Source organism: Hipposideros armiger, unplaced genomic scaffold (assembly GCF_001890085.2).
Source record: "Hipposideros armiger isolate ML-2016 unplaced genomic scaffold, ASM189008v1 scaffold_96, whole genome shotgun sequence".
Classification (NCBI taxonomy): domain Eukaryota; kingdom Metazoa; phylum Chordata; class Mammalia; order Chiroptera; family Hipposideridae; genus Hipposideros; species Hipposideros armiger.
In genome coordinates this window covers 3,222,595-3,237,569 of record NW_017731446.1, presented here as the reverse complement: position 1 = coordinate 3,237,569, position 14,975 = coordinate 3,222,595, and the positions used below count along the sequence as shown (strand labels likewise).

The window sequence follows — 14,975 nt, the reverse complement described above, 5'->3', positions numbered from 1 at the left end:
ACAGGGAAGGAAGCAAAGCTGAGAGAGGCACAGTCAGTCCCTGAAGTCTTTAGTCCCTAGAATTAAATCCAGGCTTGAAGCACATGTGTCCTGGGCTTTTCATTTACATAAGTCCATCAATTCTTTTTTTGTTTAAGCAAGTGTGAATTGGGTTGTTTGTCATTTACAGCACAAGGTGCCCTGACTAACCATGTTGGGAAGAGGGAGGCAGCACCAGCCAAGGGGTAGAGCCTGGAATCACCAGGGCCTGTAGATGAAAGAAGTGTTGGGTGGGAGGGGGTGGGCTGAGAGCCAGGTAGGAAAGTCTGGGATGATACTAAAGGCAAGTAAAAGATTTTGTGCTGGGAGATACATGGTTCAGGGACTGGGTGGAGTTGTGTCAATAGGCAGGACAGGAAGGAGCTGAGGACAGGGAATGAGGTGAGAAGGGCAGGTTAGCAGGGTTTAGAAGCAAACACGGAACTGGACATTCAGCCTTCCGGTGAGGAAGGTATCCCAGGTGGCTGGGAGAACGGTGGAAGCACAGGGTAGATGGGGTTGGGAGCTGGGGAGAGGGAATTTAGTGGAAGTCATGCTGATTTGAGATGGAAAACCAGAGAGTAGGTAGAAATATGGGTAAAATATCTGGGTGTAGTGTGTAGATTGGGAGCTATCAATACAGGAGTGCAATTAGAGGCCAAATGACTAGCTCCTCCAGAAAGTGTGCCTTGAAGGTAAATAGAAAATACTGACGAGTGTCTGCTTTGCTCAAGGCCAGTGTGCCAGGGCTCCCTGTAGACATCGAATTGACACCAAAGGCCTCTCTGACAATCGCAGTTGGTCAGATTATCTCCCACAGAGAAATCATGTAGGAATCACCACCAGCTGGAACCTAACATTTGAAATGACCCACAAATGCGGTATCCAATCAAGTTCAACTCTCAGATGCCTCACGGAGTTGTAGAAATCTGTCAAGTGCTTCAGTGACTTGCTCCGAGGAAGCTTCGGGGCTGGGAGCGAGGCTGCGCGGACCGCGACATCCGGGGGGGCGCCCTCTGAGCATCCAGAGACCGAGTAGCAGCGAGGTCTCCAGTTGACACACCGGGCCGGATGTGGTCGGCGCCGGAAGAGAGGCGTGGAGTAGGCTGAAGGGGGGGGGGGGCGAGAATCGTTACATTTTTGGGTCCACACAGTCCACACGGCAATGGGAACCGGACGGTGGCGGATTCCAAACACGCTCATCCAGCCCAGCACCGAGATCAGGGTGGCGCCGGGCTAGGCACACGGCCCAAAGGCATCCACACTAGGGCCCCGGGCCCGGGCCGGATCTGGGTACTCCGGCCTAGGCGAGCGTCCGCGCAGTCCCTAGTCCCAAATCTGGCGTTGTGAGGCGCGCAGCAGCCCTGCGCGCATGTGGCCGCGGTCACTGTACACTCGGGTGCCCGTGGCCGTAGCTTTTGCCGGCTGGGTGCTCTGCAGATTGGCCGGCCTCTGGGGGCTGTGTTTGGCCTCAAAGACTCAGCGTCCCCTCCGCAACCCCCTTTGCGCCTTTCTCCCCAGCCGGACCGCCCCGCCTCACCGCCTCCGGGGGCGGAGCTCAAGGGCGCCTGGTGAGGGGCGGGCCGAGCCGCGAGCGCGGCGAGGTCAGCAGGGGGCGCTGTGGGCTATTGCGCTGTCCCGCGGTCAGCGCGCGCGGTCCTCGCCTCCCTTCGCGCCGGGCGGAGCAGGCGGCGAGCGCCGAAGAGGGCGCGCGGCAGCGGAGCTGGGGCCCGGCCCGGACCATGGGCGGTGAGCACGGTGCGAGCTGGGGCCCAGGTAGTCACCGTTGGGGATAAGCGACGCGGAGACCACAGGCGATCAGGCATCCCAGGGTCTGGAGTTGGGAGACTGGGGGAGTCCTCTAGACGCCCCGAGGCCGGGACGACCCGGCAGTGTCTCCTGTGGGAGAGTGGCAGTGGGGCTGGGGTCGGCTTCCGAGCACTGGTTGGAGCCCCGCAACTAAGCGCCCTCCTCCATCCCGCGCCCTCCTGAAACCCCAGGCCCCCGACTGCCTCCCTCTCCCCAAGCCACCCACCCCCGCACGCCCCTCGTCCTAACCCCCGCTGCCTCCCCAAGCTCCAGCACCCTCTCCAAGCCACAGTACCCTGGAATCCGTCCTGCGATTCCGCCGCCCCCTTCCCAAGCCCTCGCCCTCACCTCCGGGTGGGCGCCTCGCCCACCCCCGCTGCCTCCCGCTTCAACATCTCCAGCCCCGCGCCTCTCCTGCCTCGCCTGCCTCCACCCCGCGTCCCCGCCCCTCCACTCCGCTCCGGTTCGGCCCCCGCACTCCTGCAGCGGGATTCCAGCCCGCAACTCGAGCTCCCGGGACCCCCCTTCCCGGGCAGTTCCGAACCCTCTCGTCTCCAGGTAAGAAGGCGGCGGCAACTTTTCCGCGGCCTTTCTGGGGGTGGGACTGGCTCCTCCTGGCAGCTACCTGCGCCGGGCGTCTGCGGGGTTCCTGGGGCCCCTCGGAGGGCCGCTCCGTGCGCAGGCTGACGTGCCTGGAAGGAAGCTCAGGCTAGGACTGCGTGGTTCCAACCGCACGGCGTTGCTTTTGCTCGTGAACTTGGATATGTCGCGATCTTTTGTCACACACATACACACACAATTGCATCTGCTTGGGGCAGGTTGCTTTCTTTGTGGCTGCAGCGGTCTTTCAAGTTGTACCTGTGGATGGTTAAAGGATTAGTAGTGCAGGCGGATGTGGAGCCATATTTTCCAGCTTGGGCTCCGCGCTCAGCTGTAGTGAAACGGCCCTGTAGGGGAGTGAGGCTGTTACCGCCTGGATGGCCAGTGTCTTCGTGGGAAGGCTAGGATGCTTTGTAAGCATTCAAAAAGTAAATCGGGAGAGATGTGGAATCAAATGGGTGCGAACGGAGAAGTGTGAGGTGGATGGCCAAGGGGGCCTCAAGAGGACTTCTCAACTTGGGGACATTTGTTGCTCTTTGCAGAAGGCCCCCGGATGAACCCGAGTGTGGAACTGACAGTGCCCAGCCCAGCCTTAAAAACGTGACGTGACTGTAGACAGGGCTTGGCAACCACTCCTCCTCAGAGGCGTTGGTGCCCAGTCTGGACATCTGTGGGAAGAAAGTTTAAAGCAGATGGTTTGACAAGCCTCCCGTTCCCTGGAGAGAGGTGGAGATGCATGGTTACAGCTTGAAAGCCAGTGCGTGCGTGAATCTACCCCCACCCTTCTCCTGGCTTTCATTAAGTCTTGGATCAAATTAATTGCCTATTGCAGAGAAAGGACATGTATGGGGTATGTCTCTTTTAGGGATTAGTTCCTGCCCAGCCCTCCTTCACTGATGTGTGGGAGGCTGCTTTGGGGCACCAAGGAACCAAGGGCAAGATGGACCACCTGGCCTCTGGAGCACAGCACCCTGAGTGAGCATTTGTGAAACTGTAGTATCGGTGTCTTTTTTCTTTTGATTGGCTTGAATAGTAATTAGCTCAATATTCATTCACCTTTAAATAGTGAATTAATAAGTAACTAGCCCCAGGTCACACTGGGGTTCAGAAGGCTCCTTTGGAGTACCCACAAATTCCTCCGGGCATCTCCTCAGCCCTCACCACTCTGCTCTGTGATGAGCTGTTGACCATCAGATGACCCACTGGCCACGGGAGGAGGTGGAACTATCTCTGTGGCCCCAGCACCCAGCCTGGCACCCTGTAACTGGTAGGTACTCAGTGTTTGTCTAGTAAAAAAAAAAAAATCCTCTTGAATCCAGTCTATCTGAGTCTATAACCCATGTTTTCCATTGTGCTGCACTATTTTCAAAATGCCCTTAAATTAGCCAAATTACATATATATATATATATATATATATATATATATATATATATATATATATTCATTCTCACTAGAGACAAACTCATTTCTGTGTGTATTTGGGCAGATAACTCAATTTATGGGTCAGGCTCTGACAGCTGGGTCTCTTAACCTCAGTGGGGACTCCAGAATTTTCAGGAAGTAAAGCAGTTGTTCTTATCCCAGAATTGGGGTGAGAGGGTGATGGGCACTCTGGGATTTAAGGCTGTTTGCTGAGGGGTGAGTCCTCCACAGTTTAACTTAAAGGGCCCTGAGCGGCGGCCACAGCCCCCTTCGACATCCCCCAACCCTGCCCATGATGGAGGAAGCACTCAGGGACACCAGGTGCCACTTGCAGAGCGCACTGTCTGCTTCAGATTGCACCGTCTTCACTCCAGTGGGCGCTGCCCCCCCCCCAATAACTGCCTTCCATGCAGAGCTGGAAGCGCCCCTTCTTGCACATTTCTGGCAATATGGCTTGCAGCTCTGTTGGGGGGAGGGAGGCAGGTGTTTTTGAATGGTGTTTCTGTCAGAGGCCACCGTGACCCACTGGCAGATGGGTCAAAGTCCAGTTCTTCTGACTCTGTCAAAGGTCAGCTCTGGAGAAAAATACAGCCAGAGGCTGAGAGGGCAGGACACCCTGGGCCCCCTTTTTTTCAGGAATCTGGGAAGAGCTGGAATTTAGAATGTCACTTAGATGTGGGAACCTGCACTGCTCACAGTTTCACGGCTGTCATGGGCTTATCTTTCTTACCCAGACTGTCTCTGTCTCCAGGTCTGGCTTTTACCCAGAATTCCTGCAGGTGGTGAAAATCTATTTTCTAGAAGAGGTTTAATTAATGCCTGCAGCTTGTGAGTGAGAGAGAAAAAGAGGGAGGAAGGGAGGAACTGAGACAGACTGCTATCTGGAATGGGTAGGCAAAAGATGGGAGAATATCCAAGGTCCTAAAAACTCAGACGGGAGAATTTCAACCCTGGAACAAGGGTCTTGTTGGTGGAGTAGGACTTTGCAGGGGTACCATTAGGAGCTAAGTCACTAAGACAGGAAAAATGTTCCCGAAGTAACCTGAAATAAGGTTTGCTGGGCCCACTGTTCTGGTTTCTAGAAAGCTTTGAAAGCCAGCTGAGGGATAAGCTTAGAAAGGTGGGAGAGCAGTGAGCCATTTTAAGTTTTTGAATGAGGTTTGTGCTCTTTTGGAAATGGTGGCTTGAACGACGTTGGTCTGGGGGAGTCACCTCACACCTGAGATGCTGAAGGAAGAGCCCAGGGGAGTGGCAAAGGGAGAAGCAGCTAGGAGGGTCTTTGCACCCACACTCAGGGTGAAGAAGAGGTGCCAGCGGCCTTCCGGGAGGCTGGTGGGCGTTTTGACAGAAGCAGCCTCCCAGGGCCCTGTCTTCAACGTGCTCAGCAGCCTTGCAGATGGATTAGGGCCTGTGGAAGCCCCAAAACCTGGAGATGCTGCAAGGCAGCGTTTGGGAAGCACCTGTTAACCAAGAATGAATTGCAGGTTCTGCTCTGAGTCCAAAAGGCTGGAGGGCTGGGGTGGCCTCACTGAGCCACAGACTCGGGCCTGCTAGCCTCCATCCCAGAACCAGCAGGCTGCTCTGAATGCCTGAATGCCTGGGCCTTGTGTGGGGGAGCCACTGACTTTTGGGAAGGAACATGGCAGCCAGTCAGCTTCCTTCCAGAACATGAAGGAAGTTAATGATTAAAAAGGCACTGAGAAAAGAACCTGGAGGAACCTTGTGGAGTAGTTCCTGCAGCCAGGAGGCCACCTTCACCCATATCCTCTTGGTTGGGTCATCCATGCATCCCTCGATTTCTCCCTCCCTGTCTTCCTCCCCTCCCCCAGCCCCATCCTTACGCACTATACATTTTGGTAGAGCCACCTTTGTGCTAGTACTCTGGGATAGGGGAGAGTTGGAGCAACTCACACATCCAGTGGTAGCAACTGTAGAAACTTGAAAATTCCGTTTGTACAGTCACTTCCCCAACATATACATTCACATTTCTGTATTACAAGGCATACCTTTTGTCATTTGCTTGCCACTCTCTGTGCCTCTGTATATAAACCAACTTCCTTAGAGAGAGCTATAATCAACAGCATAAAAAACCGGAGCTTTAAAGAACAGACTAAACTGAAAATTATTGCACCTAGTTTTCATATCTCCTTTCCCTCCCCTTCTCTCCGCTCCTGTGTGTGGTTAGAGGCATCATTTATACCAAATTTACAAATAGTTTGAATACTATTTGTCCTCCCCCTCAATTATATGGAGCCAGGTGTCTTTCCAGCCAACAAAACCACAGCTTACTTTCTTAGACCAATCTCATTCTTGGATCCAACCCCAAACTTCAAGCCTTCAGAGCTATAGCCATACCACTTTGAGCTTTTTGATTATAAAATAAAATGCTCTTCCTTGCTAATTTTGTCATCTGCTAATATAGGAGAATCTGAAGTTGGAATAAAACATTTACTGCCTCCTTAACTCTTTATGCTTCTAAAGTGGGGTTAAGGTGGAGAAAATTTATTAAAGTTGTAGTAGGAATGGCTGGAAGCTCGGAAGTAATAATGGAGAGACACAGTCTTACAGGATTATTAAGCTTTAAACATTGTTACTAAAGTGTGGAGAGATAAATAGGACCATCCATAGAAGTATAAGCAAGTGTAGAATTTTGTCACATATAGATTGATTAGTATAGAAATTTTGATCCATCATGATGTTGAAATATACTAATTATTATGATCATATATAATGCTTATATAGTACGTTATATAAATAGGCCACTATATCCTTGATCTCATTCAATCCTTCCAGAGAGTCTGGGATCTTCTTAGAGATGGAGAAACAGATCCATGGGGGGTTCAAAAGGCTTCCCCTAGAATTCACATATCTTCAACAGCACTACAATGTAAACCTAGATATTGCTGCTACAGTTGCTTGATAACCAAATGTGGTTACATAGTTATTTGAAAATTATAGGTGGTCTCCGGCTTAGGTATTGATTTTCCTTGAAAGTCAAACAAACAGCAACAGTGTATGCTTAGCACCACCAGAAACCTCCTGGGAGGATTCCCCCCCCAACCCCTGGCCCCAGGTTGGTGGACGTCAGAGTTTCTCTGCTGATGACTTCCCAGTACTGGCGTACCTGATGTTGGATGTGTATTCAGCACAGTGTAGTGGTTAAGAGTGCAGACTCTGAACCCAGACTGACTTTACATCCTGGATCTACCATTACAGTACTAGCCTTGTATCGATGGGCAAGTTACTTAACCTCTCTCTCTGTCCCTCAGTTTCCTCATTTGTGGGACGATGATAATAATACCTACCCCCATGGTATTGTTGTGAAGCTGAAATGAGATTGTATATGACAAGGACTTAGAGTAGTGCCTTGCACATAGTACATGCTTTAAAAAACGTTAGTTGTTATTACTAGTCATTTGTTCCCTAAAAATATGTTCATGTTTCCAACTGACTGCACTGAGATGATGAATATAGGAAGCAAAATGGATAAGACACACATCGTCCCTTAAGTTCACAGATAAGGACATGAATGGTAATTCACACATTTCCCAGATGCTCACCTTGCTCTTGGCCACCTGTCATGGCTGTGAGAGACCAGGGTATGGCCTAGCATTGACCACGGGGGAGAGGAAGGGGTGATAACCTTTAGCTGGCATATGCTGGTATGACATGGCCTTGCCAGCTATTTAAGACAGGTACACATTTGATTGGTCTGTGTCTGACACATGCTGGTTGTTTTAACTATCACTCTTGGCCTAAGGTTGTTAGTAGGAAGTGTGATAAGAGACCACAAACTCGATATTTACTCACTTGGTTTGCCAGCACTGCTCTTGGTCCTGGTCAACAGCATACTGGAGCTTTAAACCTCGCCAGTGTTTAGGACTGCCTCTTCAGCAGCCCCAGACGCCCAAGAGACCATCACAGCCCCAGTTCTCTGAGTGAGGAATGGTATAGCTCAGCGGTTCTCAACCTGTGGGTCGCGACCCCTTTGGGGGTCGAACGACCCTTTCACAGAGGTCGCCTAAGACCACCAGAAAACAAAAAGATACTTACATTACGATTCATAACAGTAGCAAAATTACAGTTATAGAGTAGCAACAAAAATAATTTTATGGTTGGGGGTCACCACAACATGAGGAACTGTATTAAGGGGTCGTGGCATTAGGACAGTTGAGAACCGCTGGCATAGCTGCTCCCGAGGGCAGGGAGGGGACCCGAGGCAGGAGGCCAGAACACTGTATTTCCTGTGTCTTCTAGCCGGAACCTCCTTAACGTGAAGGTCTCTGGGAAACCATTTAATAACTTGGGTTTAATAACTGGTCCTGGAAAGGGAGGTCCTTCCTGCTCAGACCTCGCCCTCACTGCTCCCTGTGTCCTCCCTGTGCCATGTGGGAGCCTGGCAGTCTGCCTAACTAGCCCCTGCTGTCACCGAGCTGGCAGAGGCCCTCCAGTAACAGAGCTGAGGACTAGAGAGACCTTCTGTGATTGCTGCTTCAGGAACCTGAGCACTTCTCTGCCCTGTGAGTGTGATTAGCACCCCCTCTGCTCTGCACCGGAGTACTTTATACTAATAAGTTGGCAGTCAGTCTGGAAACCTGATCATCAGTTCTCTTAATGGGAAGCCTGCTTATTTGTACTCATTTTTAAACTACTGGAATTTGAAGTCAATGAGGCTTTGTCTTTTTTTCTTTTAATACTTGCCCCACATTTGGAAAATAAAGAAATGGCAAATAATGATATTCATTAAAAAAAACAACAACATTTGTATGTAAACAGAATTGAATTAAAAGAAGGAAAACCTTTTCTCCGGTTTCTAGAAGGTTCCCCCAGGTGCCCTGACTTCTCTGGTCTTGGTTGCCTCTGGATTTCCCAGGTAGGTGGCCTTTTGTCCCCCGTTTGTCCCCATCACAGTTCCTAACAGAAACACCTGAAAAAAATCAAAGCTTTGGTCAGAAAGGTTTAGGGTCAAAGGTTATGGCATAGACGTTGATTTTGATTTTTTTTTTCTTTTGGCAGTCTTCAAGGTGGAAAATGACTGTGTCTTTGAGAAAGAAATGATATTTTAGGCGATGGCTAACGTCAGCAGGCAAGATCTAAGCAAGGCTGCCTTATCCTCAGTTCCCATAATTCCCAGCATTTTTCTAAGTTAACGGCATATGATTTTTTATTTTCTCCTCTTGTGCGTCTTGCTCTAATGACTGCTGATTATCTTGAAACAGCTGCATTAATTGATGGTGTTTAACGACCCGGCGTACAGTAAGTAATTGCAGTTGGCTTGGCTGAGCACAGCACATTCTTTCCACTTACTCTTTAGCTTGAGGAGTGTTTGCTCTGTGTGCAGGATGCCAGAAGGGGAGCCGGGAACTCCTTGCCGCTGTCCCCCCGCTGCCCACGCTCCCCAGTGCTCACACTCCCCTGGGACAGCATGTGCCATCACAGCATCCGGTTCCCACCATAGCAGCATTGTCCACACATGGGCCTGTCGCCCCAGCTTGACTGGGAGCTCCTGGAGGGCAGGGGCCACACCCAGATCATCTCTAAATTTTCAGCCCTTGGCACAAGGGCTGGCATGAAACAGGGCCTTTATAAAAGTTGGGCGAATGAATGAGTGGTTGCAAAACAGTAAGGATTGTGTTTGGTTTCAGGTAACGGAAAGTTCTACCTGAGTAGCGTAAGCAAGTAATGGTTTATTTTTCTCATGTAACAAGATGTCTGAAGGTCGGTGGCTGCTGGCATTGGTTTCAACAGCTGATGTATGTTGGCACTGACACTTCTGTTATTTTCTTGGCCTTTCCTTCAGAATGGCAAAATGGCTGCTGCAGGAAGGAGATGCCAGCCACATTGGTATCTTTTATCCAAAAGGTAGACATTTTCCTCAAAACACCCAGGAAACTTCCCCTGACATTTCATAGCCAGAACTGTGTCCCAGTTAAAATGTGAGTAGTGAGTAGTGAGCCATGTGAGTAGTTAGCAGGGCACATTGCTACACAGAATAGTTAGGTGGGCTCACAAATGAAAAAAAAAGCAATCCAAATATGTTTAATGGCTCAAATATGATAGACATTTAGTTTTTGCTCACACGAAGTTCAAAATGGCTGTTTCTGATCAGTGAAGGGGCTCTCCTCCAAGAGGTGATTCAGGGGCCCAGGCTTTTAAGGCTGCCATGCTTGTTTGCATCAATCAGCACAAGAGGAAGGAGCAAACTCGGAGGTGGCGAATTACTTCCCCTGACATGCCATTGGCCAGGGCTCAGTCACATGGTCAGACCTCCTGTGAGGGAGGCTGGGAAAGGTGGTCCAGCCCTGTGCCTAGGAGGAAGACGATACGAGTTTCATGATTAGCTGGCTATCTCTGCCACATTGTCTTTCCCCTTTGCCAAATCAAGATTCTCTTAGTCAAGAAAAAGGAATGAATATTGAGAGGCAACTGGGGGTGTCTGTCTTAGAAGGAAATACTGTGCTAAGAAGACTCCAGTCAAAAATAAAAATAGTCCTTATTTCCAGATCATCTGTCTTCCATCCCTGCCTCAGTCCCCACCTTTGAGAAGTAGGCCAGCAGGACCATGGAAGGTCCTCATTATCCCTGTTTCTTGACCCAGGGCATGTTCTTAACAGCTTTGTAGGAATGCCTTCTAGTCGATCTCCCTCAGCCCTTTGGAGGTTACCCCGGAAGAAATGGCCATCAGCCCCCCAAGCCCAGAGGAGCCTATGAGAGCTCCAAGCCTGTGAGAGCGCCTTACCCGTGAGCCTTTCAAGTGCCCACACGTAGCCTTCCAAAGTGTCTCTTCCTCTTCAGCCCCGACCCAGGCCATGTCCAGAGGGGCAGAAAGGAGCGGACACAGCCAAGAGTGACCTCGGCTTCCCACTTGAATTCGTTGGGAAATGTTTTCGCGACCACTTCCTACTATTTGTTTTCAGTACATATTGATGATCCCCTCATGGATCTATTGAGTTTTAGCGTTTTGTCCTTGTTCAGTGTGTTGTAGGTTCTTTCACAGCATCCTTCTTGGTGCCCTTCGTTTGTTCCTCTTTTCCTTTCGTCCTTACCACACACAGTACTGAGCATCTGTTGCTTACTCAGCCCTGTGTCCGCCCAGCCCTGGGGGAGGTGGACAAGGAAGTTGGCATGAGCCTGTGATGTGGACGAGTGTTGTGGGAAGGCTGTGGTTGCCCCGTGCTGGGGGACCTCACCCAGCCTTGGGGTCAGGGAGGGCTTTCTGGGGGAGGTGGCATTTGAGCTGAGTTTAAGGATGAGCAAAAGTTAACCAGATCAAGAAGGCATGTGGGCTAAGAGAGTGAAAGGAGCACAGACGCTGAGTTACAGAGGGGCGGGGAGCGGGGGTGCTGCAGGGCTTCAGGAGGAGCTGGGCGTAGTTCAGTGTCCTGGAGTTGGGTAGGGATGGTATGGTCATTCACTCATTAAACACAGCTATGAACTAGGCAGAGAAGGTCCTAGCCATGAGGGAGCGCAGGGCCTGGGCCTGTAAGAGGAGATGAGGCTGCAGAGGAAGTTGGCCCGAATTTGGGGAGGGCTTGGCTGCTGGCCCAGACAGTGCTCCGAAGGGTTTGCTGTTGGAGGCCGAGTAGGGAATGTGCCCCATGGCTTGTGCCATCACCTCTCTTGCCCTGTGTCTCTGTCTCCGATTCTTGTCTGGTTCTTTGCCTGGGCATTACTCAGGCTATAAAAATAGAAGCTAGCATCAGAACACTAGCATGTCGTCAGTGAGGGAAGCTGAGACTGTTGTTACATATTGAGATAGGTGCCAGCAAGGTTTTTGATGGAGCGCTTTCTTCGAGCCCCAAGGATGAGCTTCTAAAGTTGGCTTACAATGTATTTTTCTCCTTTCAACTCACACCAATAATTCTGACCACTCGGCTCAGAATTGGTCCTGGCTGTGCCTATGACCCACCCCATGAGCACATTGAGTGAATATTTAATGTTGAAATCCACCAAGTGAGGGCTTGCCTTGCCATCTCCATGAGGCCCACCAGGTGCTGCTTGAGGCCATGCAATCCATCAGGGGTGTCCCTCGAGCAGGGACTAGGTCTGCACTGCCTGAGCCTGAAGAGAGGACTGGCTCTTACCCGCCAGCAGTTTTTCTCTCCCTCTCCCCAAGGAAATGAGGGCTGAGCCTGGGTATTGAAGAGGAGCCATCAGCTGCCTTTATTGTGATGAATGGCCCCAAGGGTGCTCTATTTCATTCTCCCTCCCAAGCCCTGTTTATTAGGGTGGAATTGACGGTGCTGGGCAGAGGGCAGGGTGCAGAGAAAGGAACCGTCTAAGCCTGGTGCTGATTGTAGGGCGCTTGCTTCTCCAGGTAGGGAAATCTCAGGCAAAGACAGAAACCCAGACCAGTCCTGTGGTGTTTACTGGGTGCCTTTTGGGTATAAGGGCTGTAGGGAATGTGCATAATAATAAAATAACAAGAAGGAGCCTTACTCCCTGTGATATTGGAATTTATATAATAAATATATATGAGTACATCTTTGTTCTTTGCTCCTGTTGCTGGCATGGAGCTCCTAAAACCCTTGGAATTTTCTGTGATAAGAGCAATAATGGTGTCTTTTGTTGTATGAATGAGGTGACTTTTGGAAAGCCCCTGGAAAACCTAAGGATGGGGGCTGGTTGCCAGGAGAACCAACCATGTGTTTAGAGGGTTGGAACTGTCAGTCCTATACCTAGACCTCCTGGGAGTGGGAGGGGCTAGAGGTTGAGTTCAGTCACCAAGGGCCAATGATTTAATCAGCCATGCCTATGTAGTGAGACCTCCGTAAAGACCCAAAAGGACAGGGTTTGGAGAGCTTCCAGGTTGGTGACTGTGTGGGGATTTGGGAAGAGTGGTGGGCTTGGAGAGAGCAGGAAAGCTATGCGACCTTTCCCATATACCTTGTCCTATGCATCTCTTCCATCTGGCTGTTCCTGAGTTACATCCTTTTATAATAAACTAGGAATCTAGTGAGTAATATGTTGCTCTGAGTTCTGTGAGCTGGCCAAAGAGAGGGGGTCATTGGAACCTCCAATTTATAGCCAGTTGGTCAGAAGTACAGGGGACAATCTGGATTTGTGATTGACATCTGAAGTGGTGAAGGGGGCAGTCTTGTGGACTCAGCCCTTTGCTGTGAGTTCTGACGCCATCTCCAGTTAGTGTCAGAATCGAGTTGAATGGTAGGACACCCAGCTGGAGTCAAAGAATTGCTTGATGGTGTGTGTGTGTGGGAGGGGGGGGGTGCAGAATCATTACTGCCCTAAGTGCTTTCCAGGCAATATCTTATCTCACCCCTTCCACAACCCCATGATGTGGATAATTTCACATTCCACTAGAATAGGGGCGGCAAACTTTTGAGACAGAAGAGCGAATCCTGTCCCTCACAACAATTTAAAAATTATTCGAGAGCCATAAAACAAATGAAATCGCCATTAGGTGAATAACATTCTTTAAAAATTTTATAAATGAAACTATGATAGTTTTATTTGCATTTTCAATTTTACTTCAGAGCCACATGTATGTACCCAAAGAGCCGTATGTGGCTCGCGAGCCGCAGTTTGCCGATCCCTGCACTAGAATATAAGCTCCATGGAGGTAGGAATTTTGGAATGATTTGGTCACTACTGATCCCCATTTTCTATGACTGTACTTGGCGTATAGCAGATGGTCAGTAAATATTTCTTGTAGGAATATTTGACTCACCATTTTTAGGTGAGAAAACTGTAGCTAGGAGAGATGAAGTAACTTTCCTGAGGTGCCACACCTGGAAGGTGGCAGAGAAAAAGACCTGGATCTCAGTGCCAGGGAAGTACCATGCGCTGTGACTTGGGGTCCCCAACCCCGTTGCCCTTGAAATGTGGGTTACTTCTAGGATAGCACTGTAGGAACGTCCACAGCCTGCCAAGCCTGCCATTCTGACCAAATGCAGCTTAACCTTGGCAAAACCCATCAGTTGTGTAATGATGAGCTGCAAGCTATTTCAAGGCCCAGAAGGTTGTCTGTGTTCTTGCTGCAGGTACCGGGCTGTAACTCAAGGGAAGGATGAATATGCAGTAGTGTGTCTGTCAGCAGCTCGACAGTGACGACTACAAAGCACCTTCATCCTGTCCTGCATGTGTTCCAGAACCTTCTGTGCTTCCTACTCCTTCAGGGAACCTAGTCTGACCCCAATCATTCTCCATCTTGGTCACTGATGAATCACTGCATAAAGCCTGCTGTCAGTCAACAGTACAGGGAAGTGTGGGCTTCGCCCTCCGCCTCTTGTACCTCTGTACACATGGCATATCCCCCTCGAAATGCCTGTTCACATCAGGCACGCCCACTGACCTCCTCTCTGCCCTTTTAGTTGTAACGCTGTTTCTGCCTCTTCCCTGAGGCCCTCTCTCTGAGCATCAAGAGCCCCCGCCCCCAGCCCTTACAGCCTCAGCTATCTGTACAGTGCATTTCCCAATAGTGTTCCGGGAACCCTGGGTTCTCTTAGTAAACTGCTTTTATCTTTCTTACATATCAGGTTCCATGTTGCATTGAGTTTTGAAAAGAGGTACTCTTTCAAAACTACTGGTCTCTCTATAATTTATCATGTACCTGCCTGGTAACTTCTTGCTTAACTACAGTGTTTTAAAATATTTTAGCGGTGGCCGGTTAGCTCAGTTGGTTGGAGCATAGTGCTCATAACACCAAAGTTGCTGGTTTGATTTCCACGTGGGCCACTGAGATGCACCCTCCACAACTAGAATGAGGCAACTACTCAACTTGGAGTCGGGGCAGCCAGTTTGCTCAGTTGGTTAGAGCACAGTGCTCATAACACCAAGGTTGCCGGTTCAATCCCCACGCTGTCCACAACTAGATTGAAGTAACTACTTGACTTGGAGCTGATGGGTCCTGGAAAAACACACTGTTCCCCAATAAAAAATTTTTTTTTAATATTTTAAATAAATCTTATAGTTTTCGTTTTTTCTGGTTATAAAAGTAATACATGTTTGTTTAAGAAAATTTGGAAAATGCAAAAAAAACCTAAATGAGAAAAGAAGCCTGTCAGGATCCCACTACCTGCTTAAAGAGTTCTAAGCCGGGGCCGGCTGAGTGGCTCAGTTGGTTAAGAGCTCGCTCAAGAGTTTGAGCTCTGAGCAACAGCGGTTC

The 14,975-nt window shown here is 49.8% G+C and overlaps 1 protein-coding gene across 6 annotated transcripts in view; it reads left to right on the top strand.

The window, feature by feature from the left end:
• The first annotated feature begins 1,131 nt into the window (after positions 1 to 1,131).
• Positions 1,132 to 14,975, top strand: part of PXYLP1 (2-phosphoxylose phosphatase 1) — a 72,481-nt gene continuing 58,637 nt past the window's right edge. The window contains exons 1-3 of one of the 6 annotated variants that reach the window (XM_019645975.1): positions 1,132 to 1,794; positions 2,970 to 3,184; positions 3,293 to 3,694. The gene's annotated coding sequence lies outside the window, so the exon portion shown is untranslated. Of the gene's footprint in view, positions 1,795 to 2,255; positions 2,386 to 2,969; positions 3,695 to 14,975 lie in introns of those variants that run through there. The other 5 variants (XM_019645976.1, XM_019645978.1, XM_019645974.1 and 2 more) reach the window with 5 other exon arrangements.